The sequence below is a fragment of the Schistocerca cancellata genome, chromosome 1 (assembly GCF_023864275.1).
Source record: "Schistocerca cancellata isolate TAMUIC-IGC-003103 chromosome 1, iqSchCanc2.1, whole genome shotgun sequence".
In the NCBI taxonomy this organism is placed as follows: Eukaryota; Metazoa; Arthropoda; class Insecta; order Orthoptera; family Acrididae; genus Schistocerca; species Schistocerca cancellata.
Genome location: NC_064626.1, coordinates 406,487,123 through 406,503,065, shown reverse-complemented (window position 1 = coordinate 406,503,065; position 15,943 = coordinate 406,487,123).

Genomic DNA, 15,943 nt, shown 5'->3' with positions numbered 1-15,943 from the left:
TTAAATTATTTTCGGGACAATACTGTTTCGGTCCCAAATATACGCTTGATTTGAGTATATATACCTCATTAGGCCAGTACGAAGAATAAAGTGGATGACTTGATACTCAGTTACTCTGCTTGCAGACAGTGTGTCCTGTGTTGTTACTCACAAGGAAGTTCTGTTTGTTAATAGTTTTTCACATATTATATGCTAAGATGTATTGTGCATGTTTAAATCTCGATTCTTTTCGAGACAAAGTCTAGTGATGAGTGAGTTCGGAAATGAGTTCTCAAATGGGAAGTGGAATTTTTGTAGTGACATTCGCACAAGAAAGAAGAGAAACCTCCAGCAAACCTTCGATGTATAGACAAATTGGGACTGGCGTAATAATATCCCAAACAATAATAAAAGAGGTCTATTATGTACACCAGCATCTTATGTGTGTGTGTGTGTGTGTGTGTGTGTGTGTGTGAGTGTGTAGTTTAAAATTTACCAGCTATGTTTACAATCTTACCTGCATGAATGTTATAGTGTGCTATCCCACGGTACGTAAGCAGGATATCACCTTACATTTATCAGACTTGTAGAAACTGTGCAAGACTACAAAGTTTTTCAGTATGTTTTATTCTATAGTGAAACAGTAAACATGAACAGGATCAAGGATAGGCTGTTTCAGGCAACATCTGTTATTAATATTCATAACTTACGACACGCATCATCGTTCACCGCTGTGGCAACTATTTTTTGTCATGTAATCAAGAATAATTTTTCCAGTGACCCTCTTACATTGTTTCATTATTCGAATGTTGTAAATGCATGTTATATACATGGAGATAAAATTTGCGCCGGAAACCATCCGTACTCAGTTCTCACGGGCAGAAAAGACTCGATTCCTTTGAGAGGTATCGTCTTCTTGCAGAGGTCCTGCGGGAAGAAGAAGAAACGAAAATGAAATAAAACAAAAGTAAAAAAAAGTAAGCAGACTAAATAATAATTTATAAATGTAACAATGAAAGGATGTGGGTAGCAAATGGATGCAACAACAAGTCATAGCAAGAAATAAAAAAGAATAGTGGCTTGCAAGAGCTGAACTTTACAAAGCAGAGGGAAGCAGGTACTGATGTCTGAATGGAGATCTCGTGGTCTTTATTTTCCCACAGCTCCTTCTTGTGTACGAAAACAGTTTTCCATATTTAAGCGCTTTCTATTGACGATTACATGATCAGCTATTGCTCGTTTCCCGAGATTTCAGTTACACGATATTTTTCTTCCACGGAGCAACTTGAAAGAATAACATTTGTAAGAGTATTAACACATTGTCCTCTAATCTGAAAGTCACGCGACACGTGGTGCTTAACAGTGTCATTTCTCATTTATTAAATGACAGAGTGTATATGGAGCCATGAATTTTTAATGTAAATCAGTCACATATACACTTGCACCCAAGACATATTATAACAAAAATCTTCCATCCAGTTATATATCTGTTTCTGGTTTTCATTGTGTCAGACTCTGTTGTCAAACAAACTTGTTTTGTCGGAGGGAAAAGACAGATCATTGCATATTTTATAAGTTCATCGTTTATCATGTACATCTATGTGACAATCCTGTGTCGTTCGCAGAATAGTTTCTACAGAAGTGTCCGTATGAGCTTTATATTTATTTACACCACCGTGTGTCCCCCTGTTCCTAATGGTACCATTTTAATCTTATCTCGAGAAAAAAAAAGAAACACACCATAGTCTGTGAATCATGTTGTGCCTACTTTGTTTTGAATGAGTCTGATATTTAGTTAAATGTGTAGGCGACAGCAGGTGACTCGCACCAGTTCAACAATATTCAATCAGCTCACAGTTTAACGCGTATATTTTCACCTCATTGTCTCAAAGCCCATAAACCTACGTAGTATGCTGTTTCATTACATTAAATATTGTAGCCAAGAACTCAGAAACTGTGTCTTTAAAATAGCATCAAATGGTTGTAATATCTTTATTTTAATTATTTTAACAAGGGGCTATTTTCGCAAAAGAATTTATGTAGTATTTTTGGAAAAAAATTTATTAACATTAGGGGATGGCGAATATGCGTAGTAGAGTCTAGTTTTAAATATTTATAGGCTTTATATACTCATGCTTCCGATTCATGAGACTGTCCGTAATGGAATCCGTGATCAATGAAAAGTAATCACACGAGCATAAAGACCAAAATTCGTCATAATAAACTTAGCAGAATAAAGCATTTTACATAGTTGTGCATAGTATTTCACGGTGAGTTACAAATGTGCAAAAGAGGTATGGACTAGGGAAGAGATGCTAACGTACAATACCAAAAGTTGTGCCAAATTTAATCGGAGGCATTCTGCCACATAACTATCCTGTGCGTGATGAAGTATTTCACAATGAAAAGGGAACATAATTGATGAAAATGAGTACTGAAAAAAATAAGTATTTCAAGTGTAGTTTTTCGTAAGCTGCATTGATTCTGCAGCATCTTCAATGAACCATAGATACACTCCGTGGCACATCACAGCCATAATGGATGAAATATCCACTTTTTCCTATTTACGGTAACAAAAACAAGAATTACTATGAAATCGTCACTAAGTCGGAAGTGAGTGTCACAACCAAAACTCTTATTTATATCATTCAAAAGCAACAATGCAAATTTCTCACATCAGTCTCTTAACTGATTGCTAGGTGTGTCTTCCTCTCTATCACTTCCTTACAAAAACCAATACTGTTCAGTACAATAAACATAATTGGGCATAATTGGCCCTACTATTTTGCATGAGGAAATAAACTACCGATCTAGGAGTGTAATATCACTTCTTTTAACTTGAAAGATATAGTAAGAAATTCTTCACTGTGCATAAACAATGGGATAATTAAATCAAAATTATTCAATGAGTACTGTAAGTCTAGTCTTGGCATTCGACTGAGGCTTTGACCACAGGCTCAATTAATTTATAATAGTAGTTTATTGTTGAAAGATTATTGCAGTCGTAATAGTAATTTTGTCTGGAAACAATTTTATTAGTCTCTGTTTTATTAATAAAGTAATGCATCAGGCATAAGGCTTATGATGCGTGCAATAACCGACAGTTTTAAGCGGACGTAGATCAAAATGCGTACCACTATTCACAGTTTGTGACTGAAGAGACATAAGAAACAAAAACGTAGCTTAATTCTCTATGCATATAAGTGTCCTATGGTTGACCTCTCAGAACGTGCTCAGACAGTATGGTCAGTCACTTTTATTTTATTTTTACTATATTTATTTATTTGTAATTTATTTGTTTTTGTTCTACAAATATTGACAACTCTTGTATACTGAGCGTCACACAATAATTACTTGAATCTGCAATGGCTCATTTCGGGTCTGATACTGAGTAAATTTCACTGTGTTACCAGTCAGCTCAGCTGAAGTGATGCTTACTGAGATATATATAGCTGAGATATAGTGTTTCGGAAAGACGGCAATTTGGTTTTGATTGGTCTGATCGATTGTTTTCTTATGCTAACAAGAGACGAGAGCAAATGGTATGTAGAACGCGAGTAAACTAAACGAAAATTAGGTTTAAAATGCTTTGCAAGGAGGAACTGATTAAAGTTTCTAGAGACCTGTGTTCAGCTACACAACGAAACCAATCATGGGCCTCTGCTGATAACTGGCGCAAACCATGATTTATGTTGTCATTTTGTCATCATGCTGTTTAGTAACGGAAAGAAAATTTTCTTCTGTGTATTCAGACTAGTAGGCTAGGATTGGATATAAATTGTCTGCAACTCACGTGTGTGAATGCTAATCATGTGTGTAAATAAAGGTAAAATACGATTATATGACTTCGTATCGACCTGCAGTGATAATCAATTGCTAATATCTTGAAACATATTATAGTACGTCCACAATATGACCCTCTCATGATGACTGTTCGTGAAAACTCAAAATTTCGAGTGTTCACTTTTCAGTAAATCGCTCTATTTTTTTATTTAGCCTGATAATATGAGGACCTACAGTCTCTTTCTTACGTTGGACAAGGATTTTACACATACAACATCTTTTACGTCGTAATTACTTAAAAATGAGAATAATTTTTAATGTGATAAAATGGTGCAAATGAAAAGAAAGATGGTTTGAATGGATGTAAAAACAACGTGACTAGCTGTACGGATTAAAAACTAATAACGTTAACACTAGCACTATCACTGCTACTTCTGTTGCTCCCACTAGTAATAATAATAATAGTAATAATAATAATAATAACAGACGCAAAATATGTTTTTGTATGTGTACAAATGTGATATTTTCTGACAAAGTGAATTCTGAGGAAAAGAAATGCACGTAGACCAGCTAAGAGCTTTGGGAGATGAAGATGTGGCTGTAAAGAATGTTACACAGTTGTAATGGGGTGATGAAATCCTTCAGAAACTAAGGCAGACACTGTTGTTGCTTTAGTAGATATGTCATTAGCTGCCTTTTTAACCTGGGGTTGTTATTCAGTTCTCTGATATAATGAGGTAGATCGTTCCAGAATCGGATTTCTGATACTGACAAGGAGACAAGGACTTCGAGAAGGCGGCTGAGTTATAGGATGGGACAGAATGGATTTTTTTGTGTTAGGAACGACTATTTCCGCCATTTTGTCGGGACTGGGCTATGCTTTTGACACTATTTCTAATACGTATTCTTATATATATATATATATATATATATATATATATATATATATAACATACTCGCATACGGATAGAACATTATTATCGGTTGATTCGAAGTAAACTCGCCATTTTAGGTTGGTTTTAGGTAGGTCATATTATTTGAGGTATTTCTGTCGGATTTTTGCAGTAAGAGGCATTGAAGTAAAGGATACAGCTAGCACGCGATGTCATTCGTATTTGTAAATAAATGTTATGAACGTTCACAAGTGTGCAGTGGTATATGAGAGCGCTTTGTTCATTTTAACAGTGATAAATTTTCCTGTATGATTAGTATTCAGAATGACTGACTGAAACTGATAATCGGGACGGTGAAGTGTGCTTTCTCTCCTAGAATTTTAAGGTCAGAACTAGCAGTTTTTAATCGTTTTGTGTGGAAGTCCTGTCGTTCAAAACGTCTATTCATTCTTTACACATAATTGTCATTTTATTCACTTGTTATCCAAGTATTACTTCAGTTGATAAGTTTCGTAACAATGCAGCATCTTGAGACCTAAATTGTACTCCCTCAGTAAAACTGAGTCATTACCTCAGTTCTATATTCCAAGCATTGAATTCTCTTTTTTATTAAATTTTATTAAATTTGGAACGAAATATCGCATAAACTTATCTGAAGTACGTAGGTGTACAATTGGAGAGTAACTATTGTTCATGCAGCCTGTGACGCCGCAGTGTGAGTTAAGTGATTTTTTTCCTACCAGCTACCATAGACTTCCTAACTTCATCTTTCAGAAAAATGAGATAAAGGTTATTACTACAGAATAAATTTTAACAAAACTTTGACGTTTCACACACCGAAACACAACGTTTTGCACAATTGTTGAAATATTGATTGGTTATGAAATCTACCACCATTATAGGAGCTACGTCAGAATCTCCGTAGCTACGTCATCCAAATTTCTCAAAATTAATTTATCAAACTGTTTGCAACTGTGAACCATCTCATAGATCCAGCATGATGCGATAATACGCTAAGGTATGAGAGACGAAGAAAATAGTGCACTTCTGATATTGTTGCAGACAACAATAAAAATGCTTTGAAATTGATGAATCAGACGCTTTTGTAATGATTATAATTCAGAAACTTACTCTGACATCTTTGAATGGAAAGTCCTCATATTGAGACATTCCTTTTCGAACAGTGTGTATAAATGTATGGTAGCTACAAAAATTTGTTGAAATGCAATGTTAAGAAACTGTTTTATTCGTTGGAGAGAAGAGGCTGTAAATGATATGGTTTACGGATCCATCTTCTGTTCAGTACAGTAACACAACAGAGATGGCACTTTATACCAAAAAGGGGTTGGTAATACGGAGAGGTGTGCTTTGATATCATTACTGCTTGATTTTGTTACAGGATCTTTAACTATCGTTATTCTATGATTTGGCTGTAAATGCTACAATGATAAGACCACAACTGGAACATTTGCAAACATACTGCAATTTATAATTAAACTGTTGACCGCGGAAAGACGTCCAGCATAGATAAGCGGAAGCTTTTTATCAAAATAATTCAAAGAATTTCACGTTAGTAGCTGTATCAAAATTGCAAAGAATGTTGTTTTTACAAGTTTATTGAAATTTCGATATAATCTGTCTTTCACCGGCATGGTGGTTCTTGTAACAAGTGTGGCAGGGTTCTTCGCCTCTTCGGTATGTAGCAATCAAAGAAACAAACAAGTCGGAACATCAGTGACTTTATTCCAAGGATCAAAATTCTGGAAATATTAATTTCCATGGCAAAAAGTTATGGCACAGTTTCCTTGTTGCCTTTATCACACATCTGTAAATTATTCTCTTAATACCGTGAAGTATTCCGTACGAAACACAGTCTTATACTGTTAAAGACCTACATAGAGCTTGAACTTGAATATTGAACGGCATCTTCTGTCAGTGGTGCAATAAAATTTGATAAGCAGAATTTGTATCCAAAATAGAAAAAATGGTAAAAATGGCATATAAAACTCCCTCTTAGGTGATCATCATAAAATGCATCTTGAATTTTGTGTACCCATGTTGCCAGAGCACTAGCAAAGTCCAGCGTGGTGTTTATTTTAGATTTATTAGCTTGCTACGAATTTCTCTCTTGTGCCAATGTCTTCGTTTCAGCGTAATATCTTCCACCAGCGTTCTTGACGTGGTAATAATTGAATATTTGATTTACTAGTCTCTTGAGAGTTTTATGCTTAGTTAATGCTTGTTATACTTACGGTAATCTATTTTGTTAACTAATAAAGCAAACTGAATTTCCGGCAAGAGTGACTGTCTCCGCCTTGATTACGCAAGAAACTATGACAAGTAGGCTTCGGTTGTTGATGTAGGAGGAGAGCTGCCACCCGCTACTGTTCTTAAAATATCACTGAAGTACAGCAGAAGATAACTTGGCCAATACGTGCAGATCATGTCCAGATTGTTCATCGATATGGAGAAAAATCTACTGCTCCCTATTGGAAGAAACTGTCAAACGGCATTCCAATGTCTTACGCATTGTGCCAATTCGCTGCTGATAACTGAACAAGGGGGCAGGTTGCCAAACACATTCTAACTGATATATTTTTCACCGCATGGTGTTTCACTGTAAATGCCCAGAACTTATTACCTGTAGTTCCATTGTTGCCTATTTGAGTTGGAATCGTGGAAATAAGATTCCGGCGTGGAAAATGACTACCACTTGTAAACGAACGGTCCAGTACTACCGAACTGCAAGTTTCATCTTCCGTCAAAGCACAAGTGGTATACGTAATTATCATATGCTTCTCTAGCATGACCTGCTAGAGGTCTGCCATAACGACAGAAAACATACTATTCTTTTTAAATTTTTTAAGGGAAATGATAGACGTATTGTAGTCAATAAAAGAATTTTATAGATTTTAAATTCGTTCATCTGAATGTCAGTCTTTATAATACAGCTTCTTAATGAGAAGATAATTTTTTCCCTTCAAAATGCTGTGTATTAAATACGAGTACGTATTAGGAGTTACAAAGATCAAAAGTTGACTGTTACGGATTACCAATAATACTGCACAGCGTGCATCGTCAGAACTGATTAACACTTAAATGTGTCCACGAACGTTTCATTTACGGAAATAAATTACTATCGGTCGTCCGATGCCTAGCTATATGGTAGAAATTCAGAAGGGAACTTAGTTCCGCCGTACGATTTTGGGCAATCGTCTACAGTGGTAACTGATAAAGGTAGCACCGAAAAATAATTTTTTTGATCGTTTATTTCCTATTTCTAAGATCACATCAGTCCCAGATAAACTATAAACTTATCACACAGTTTGTGTTTCGTTTTACTGTTCACAGTAACGGAGAAAAACTGCTTTATAGCACGTAAAACACATCAGTTAAGCGGCTGTAGTATTCAGTCACCATTTTCCATTCTCTATACGCTGGCCACGGTGGCCTTATAGTATGTCTGTACCATGAACCTTAATTCCACCTAATCTTCTTGTCGTCAGTTAACTGAATAACATTAACAGCAACCTTTCGCCCCTCTTGGTGAAAATAATTCGTACTTTCACTGCACACCATTATGAATGAGAGACTTTACTTCCTACAAGAGTTGTGTTCAACTTGGCGTATTGACCATTACATAAAGTGTATCTCAAACATTTAGAATCAAAGCTATATAACACGCAACATTTTAAATTATTTGCGGGAAATTATTGCCGTATTGTGCGCAATAAAACAGTGCTATAGATATTAAATTCGTTCATCTGAGTGTCAATATGGATGATACAGCTTCTTAAGGAGCGGATAAAATATTTTCCCTTCAAAATGTGGTGTATTAAAAACGAAGTCACAAAGATCAAACGTTGACTGTTACTTATTACAACGCATAGTGTTTATTACGATGCTTAGCGTGCATCGTAGTGGTACTGGGTACCCTCCGCCACTCACCGTACAGTGCTTTTCGGAGTATCTATGTAGATCTAGATGTAGATATAAATTCAAAAAGATCGTAAACTGTTTTGATATTAGCACTTTCAGTCCAATGTGGTTATGGGAGACGTTCTCTATGAATCGGCTGTACCTGTACGTTTTTTACAGCAAAAACTATTAGTAGACACCCACTCTGGGTTGAAAATCATTAGGCTCCAGTGCCTACACAGTTATTTACGAGGAAGTTTTTATTACTGAATCTTCTCTCGCACGATCGAACACTGTCTCGTCAAAGAGTATTTGTTACTTGTCTTGTCTTGGGCATCTCTGTTTTCCTCTCTCTCTGTCTCTGTCTCTGTCTCTCTCTCTTTTTTTTTAATTTGTGTCTTGATCGACCTAGTTTTCTCAAGTTTATATCCAGTTAATATGACATCTACTGCGAAGCTTTCCTCTGTACACTCGTTCCGCTTCCGCGAACTACATCCTTCTGCTCCATAATGCCTACATCCAAGGTCCCGTAATGAGTAATGCTTTATCTTCCACGACTGGTCATGAAATGCACTCAGTGGAGAACACCATGAACAAATCGATGACGTTTGCCCTTTTTTTTTTAGAAAATAGCACCACCAACGTTGATATAGGAGATTTATGTGTTTTTATAAAACATTAACAGCTTACAATCACCTACGTAAGACACATTGCTCATTGAAGTCTTCGTAGCACCTGATAACTGCTTTTCAGACATTTGGTCTTTATGCCAAAACATTCAGTTTATGCTTCTGTACTGTCTACACAGTTCTGTGTATAAAAGTTTGAGGTACCTGTGGGAATATCTACTGTCTGTTCAGCGCCACCTGCGTCTTGGGACGTGCACGTGTGATACAATCGCGCTCATTTTTGAGCGGTGACATTCACTGATTCCTCTACTCTCAAAATAGGTGCACGATATGAGAAACTAAAAGAGCAGGTAGTTCACTGCTGTGAGTTCCTAGTGAAGACTATCCAAGAGCTTTTCTAAGCACAGCAAAAGGTGAAGCACGCATATTCCCCGAATATCTTGTTGGGTCAGACTGTTCGAACCTGTGTAGGAGTTGAGCAACATGAGTGATATGTTATCTCTCTTCTGGAAGTAGCTAGGAACAGACACTTTGGTTTTCGACTAATTCCGTTTCATGTCTGAAGAACCTCAAGAATTAACAATGTTTTATTCATCAATCACAGTGGAACTTCACAACATCAAGCATTCGCAGATGGCAAGAACAAACCATTTGAGACCCTCCAAATTGCTATTATGTTCCACATCTGCCAATATGAATGTGATACGGAAATCTTGTTATGAAAGAGACTCCGATGATGGAAGATAATTTATACAATTCATAACTAAAACAGATTTTTCTTAAGAAGCTAGGTTATTTGGACATAAACTAAGTATGATCCAAATCAACACTTTGTCTTTTGTTCATCGTAGTTGACTTAGAACTGCGAGCCCTTTTATGTGCAGTCGATGAACAGTCAAAAGTAGAATGATCTTCATCATACGAAACTGTTTATATTCTGTTTACGACACTATGTGACATTATAATTTATTTCACATGTAGATTCTGAAAAATTAGGTTTGCTATCAGGGACGAAATACGTGGCAGTCAGTACCATGTAACAATATCAACAGGAATGAGACAAAACTTTCAAACAAACCAGGAAGCACTTCGGTGTGACAGGAGAACCAATACATTATTTTATAATACAGTATTAAGAGTCGTTGTTAAATGATGAAACCATCTTCCAGCCAGCCCAGACTTGAATGTTAAGAAGTAGACAGAAGCCTGAACTAAGTGCGAAAGAGGCAATACATGATATTTAAGCTATTAAGCATCAGTCATCTGAAAATTGAGAATACCGACTAGTATCCCCTGAAACACAGTTTGTTCAACTAAAAACATGGATTTGTGAGATGTCACATTTACCTAAACTCAAAAATGAGCAGCTGATTCTTACTTCTGTAGTCAATAGGCCTACCACTACTCAAAAATTTGAAAAATGTCCATAGAGTTTCATTTTTTTCTCGATGATCTATAACGCCATTAATCCCATAATGCTCCATAAAAGACATAATCGTGAACGTCACTTACGCATTGCGGGTATCGCTACTGGAAAACCTGAACTCGCTGTTTAGGGTAAGTGAATGTGTTTTATTAGAGAAGAACTCAGAGTCGCTTTATTGCCAAATGATTTCAAGACGACGAAAACGCGCTTGACCGGTTTGGAGAATGACATGTGTCTTCCGACGATTATTAAAAGCAAGATTTCTGAGGAATTCAACTTCTGATATATTACCGATATATTAGCGCTATGAACAGAATATGAGTAAAACAAACGAAATATTGAAAATAATTAAACACATTATTCAGTAGGACAACTGATTTGCTGTTGTTCTGCAAGATATTCTTTAAAAGATTGCTAAAAAATCAGTAACTGTGTTCGTATGGTCTGGCATGTTATAAAATAACGCCTCAAAATCACTCCGAAATAGGAAAACGCCGTCGATTATATTTTTCATAAGTCTGTAGCCGTTGCCGAGAGGACAGCGTGTAAAGCTCCAGAGTATCAAATAACTGGTACAGCCCCAGACGTAGAACGAACAGAATTGTGAATTTCTCAGTCAAATGAGGGTAACTGGAGGGTGACGAATGAAACATTAGCCTTTGGTGCTGCATAGACATACTACTGGTCGGCCGAGGGACGTGTTGGTCATCGTTCGATGACGACTTCAGCTGTCGATCGAACAGTGGAAGTAGACATTATCCGGTTTTCTGGGCTTCAGCAGGAAGTGAGTTTCTTTGCTTCAAAATTTCAGCAAGTGAACTTACGTTATACTATTTTATCACGTAAATAAGATGATTACCTGGTGGCCACCCACTTTTCCTCGTTTAGGGTCTATCAGACACTACCACAGGCACATTCCATACGTACTTTTTTAATATAATTATTTATCAGGTTCCATTTGATCGTGCGAGACAAAATGGCCAACGAACAGTTAAGGTCTCAGTTTACAGAATGGTAGCTAGAAAATTTATAAGATAAGGAGTTAATAAAAAACGAAAAAATAAGTTAATATACGAATAAATACAACGTTACGACTCAAGTTCTGAACTATTGCGAGGAATTTCTACACAGAACAGAAGGACTATACGACGAGGAAACTTTTCAACACAAGCTGGAAGACATTAGGTGTATCACGCCACTTCTTTTTTTTTCGGTTCTGCTTGACGCCCGTTGAAAATGAAATCTGTTACGTACGTAATTCGCACTTTTCTGTACAATACTTGCGCAGCGTTATTTAAGAGCAGATGGTGTTTGCATCTAGTGTTCACGGTATGAAGGTCCGAGCTCCTTTTTAATGAGTCGGCATTGTTTTATAGGTTACTTTGAGTCGTGGAACAGCCTTACGGAAATGCTGATTATCAGAAGTGGCTGACACTTCACAACAGACTTCAGTTATCTGTCGAAAGTTTACGAATAAAATTTCATGAAGTGGTTTTAGAAATATTTTCGAAACTCCTATTCATCGCTACAGTAGGGAACATGATCTGACCAATCACATGGAGCACATGGGGATTTAATAAGTCATTCCTCCCGCGCTTTGTAAGCGACTGGAACGAGATGGGGCCCTGAAATTTGGAACTCCCTACCATGTTCAACGGGCGTACTAAGTGTGTACGAAACTTATTGTTAGTTGTGGGTGTAGAAATATGTGGTTCTTGAGGGTATTTTTGTTCTGTCGTTGCAACTACAAAAACAGCTGATTTTTTTTCACCCATTACTCACAGTTTCATTTCACTTGTCGCTCCTCACCTCTCCTCTAGCTCACACTCCATCACACTGCTATACACTTATGTACACTCGTCATGGTTTCCCCCTCCCCTAAAAAAAATCCTTCCATCGCTAACTCTTCTCTGCTCTTACAAAGTACACAAATACACAGAAGTATAATTAATTAGAATTGCACACATAAAACAAGATAATTAATTTTTTTTAATATAAAAAGTGTTGAGGGTCAAAGACAAAATAGTGGAAAGATTGTGCTGGCAACACTACAAATCACAAGCCACAACACCTACTTGAAGTACAAAACAAACAGAATACAGTGATGTGCATAAAGATGTGTTGAGAAACGCATAAGAAATGCGTAGTGCTGTAGAACAACTAAAAATTAGACAAAAATTATCAGTCTCTAACGCAGAAAAACGAGGTGCTAGCAGACGGCATTTCCCGATGGAAGTGACATAAACACCGAAAACCACCATAAGTACAAATCAATTTATTCTTAACGAACTGTTTGTCGATCTGAAAACAAATCAAAATGTAAATAACTTAATTACAGACCACTGATGATGCTTTATCTCAGTAAAACGAAACGAGTCGGGTGAAAACAGACAGAACAAAAATAGCCTCAAGACTTAAGAAGCAGCTACAAGCACTATCGCCACACAGATGAAGAAAATAAAGAAAATATATGTGGGAATACATTGCCGAACGAGAAGTTTCGATACTTTACTTGTGATTAATATCGTAAGAAAAGTTTCGTACCATGAAAATGATAGAAAAAAATCATCGATACCTTGAGACATCGGTACTATCTTTGATATATATATATCCGGATTTCTCCATCACTGTTTTTCAAATCTGAGCACTACAGAGATAGCAATATTTTTATTTTCCATACAAATTACAGTTTTTAAGAATGTAGAACTTGAGATGTGAAATTACCGCTTCTATTTCTCCTAACTGCTACAAAAAATGTGAGATCCAGTAACATGTCTTAGAATAAGGAAAGTGTCGCACAGAAAAATAAGATAGGATGTTAAAAAACCTTATAGTTTCTCAGTCAAAAGCTGATGCTAAATACTGTAACTACTGAAACTTCCTGGCAGATTGAAACTGTGAGTCGGAGCGAGACTCGAATTCGGGACCTTTGCCTTTCGCGGGCAAGTGCTCTACCCGCGAAAGGCAAAGGTCCCGAGTTCGAGTCTCGATCCGGCTCACAGTTTTAATCTTCCAGGAAGTTTCATATTAGCACACACTCCACTACAGAGTGAAAATTTCGGTCTGGAGACGGTAACTACTGTTTTAATCTGCTAGTGTTTCTGTTATATTCTAAAATATTCAGGAAATTTACATTAGTCGCGTACTGCATGCAACAGTCATTGTAACAGGCATGTATTTATGTGCTTTGAGCGAGGTGATACTTCAGTAATTACCACTATTTGTGGTTAATAAGACCCTAATGCATGTCACTACTCCTACATACTGTCAGTCTACGTATTATAAATTAACTATGACTTATATTTCTCTTAAGGGGTTAGGGCCTAGCTGTTACCGGAGATACGTATTACATTAAGCCAGCAATGTCCCATATGCACAAATGTACTTTGTTGTATTTTATCCCTCATATATCGCAGTGAAACAAAAACAGTGAGTACACAAAACGTAAGTGTAGCGTAAATTATTTCACATACACGAAAACCTATAAATGTGAATTAAGTCTCAACGCTACTGTTATTGTAGTTCGCATAATATGCTAGTGCACACAATGTTACAAATGACACACAACACTTGAAAATGTAAGAATGTTAATCTCTCGGATCATAGTGTAAACACCTATGCATGCATCTATTTTGTTACATGCTTGGTTCAACTTGTAAAAATAGATCAGCTTCCTAGTCGCTAGTATGTAGAACACTTACACAGAAAATTATATAAACCAAACTGTACATTAACGGAGGTTAGTATATTTTATTATTGACAATGTAGTGTACGTTACTGCTTGATTACATCTAACTTTAGAAATGCATCGTACTCAACCCTTAAACGGTGAACACATCTCTCCTTCTGCTGGTACATAAATATCAGATGTCTGTTGATAGTCAAGCGTGATGGTTTAAGATCTTGGAGAAATATACGTACTACAGACCATGAGGTGAGTATATGAAAGGCTGTGAGCGATCAAAACGGGTATCTTGCGTGTATTGTTGAAGTTGTATGTCTGTTTCGCGAAAATCAGATAAAATCTCCATCTTCTCTATTCTGAGACTGCCTGAAGTAACTTATTGTATTTCCATATTGTTTTGAAACACTACTACACTCATTATTAATCCTGGTAGATGGCTCATAATTTGTATTTTGTGGGACTTAACAATAGCAAAACCAACAAAATGACATTGACCCAAGGACAGCATGTGATGTACAGCAATACAAGTTAAAAACTTTGAGGTCAAAGATGACAGACTAGACCAATCCAAAGTGGTTGCTGTTAAATGATTATGTAATAATCAAATTGCAAAACCGAATTATTAACAGTTCTACACCTGATTGATAAATCAAATATAAATAAATAGAAAGTAGCATATAAGGAAGATTGATGAAAGTAAGGATGTGAAATAAATTACAATCTATTCCAAAGACATAAGGATGTGGAATGCTAGCTACAGCTTAGTTCACAAAAATAAAATAATTCAAGCCACACCATACAAATTAAATTAAAATAATAATAATAAAATACAATTTTTAGGAGTGAAGGAAAATATAAAAGGAATGTAGAATATGTACATGCAAAACATCTAAAATTTTATACAGATGACTAAATCTAACATAAACGTTTTATGAAGAAACATAGTACACATCTGAACTTTAACACATTACTTACAAAAATATTTCATCTGAATGACCCCACAATAATAAAATGAAATTAAAATTATATTTGTCAAACAGATAAAAATGAATAAAAAGATGTGTTATGAACCTACACCTCAGCACATTCCTTAAAAATATTTTACCATAATTAGTAAATAGTCATAAGACAAAATCAAAAATTTATTTAGCATACAGATATAAATTAATTCAGCAAGACAGTATTCAGTTACAAAAGCAAAATACAGAGAAATGATCATATCAATCATGGCTTTTCTTGATTAATGAAACCAGTGAAAAATGGAGAAAAATAGGAGGAGTAAGAGAAAGAAATTAAATACATGATAAAACATACAAAGGCATGATTTCAAAAATTAATGGTCACAAAAAGCTACAAATGTAGAGAACTACGGGACACTTGAGACTTTTACAACTATATTAGTTTTTGAAATCATTAATTTGTTAGTTCTATCAGATATTTCCATCCTTGTCCTTGTCCCCATCCTATTTTTCCCTTGTTAGATTACTTTTGTGAAATAAAAAAGCTGTCATATGATGTGATATTTTCTCTCCATTTTGATTTTATAATTGTGTATTTCTTCCTTTATTTATTTTTATCTGTGTGCTAAATGACTTTTTGCTTTTGTCTTATGACCATGTAATAATTTTGA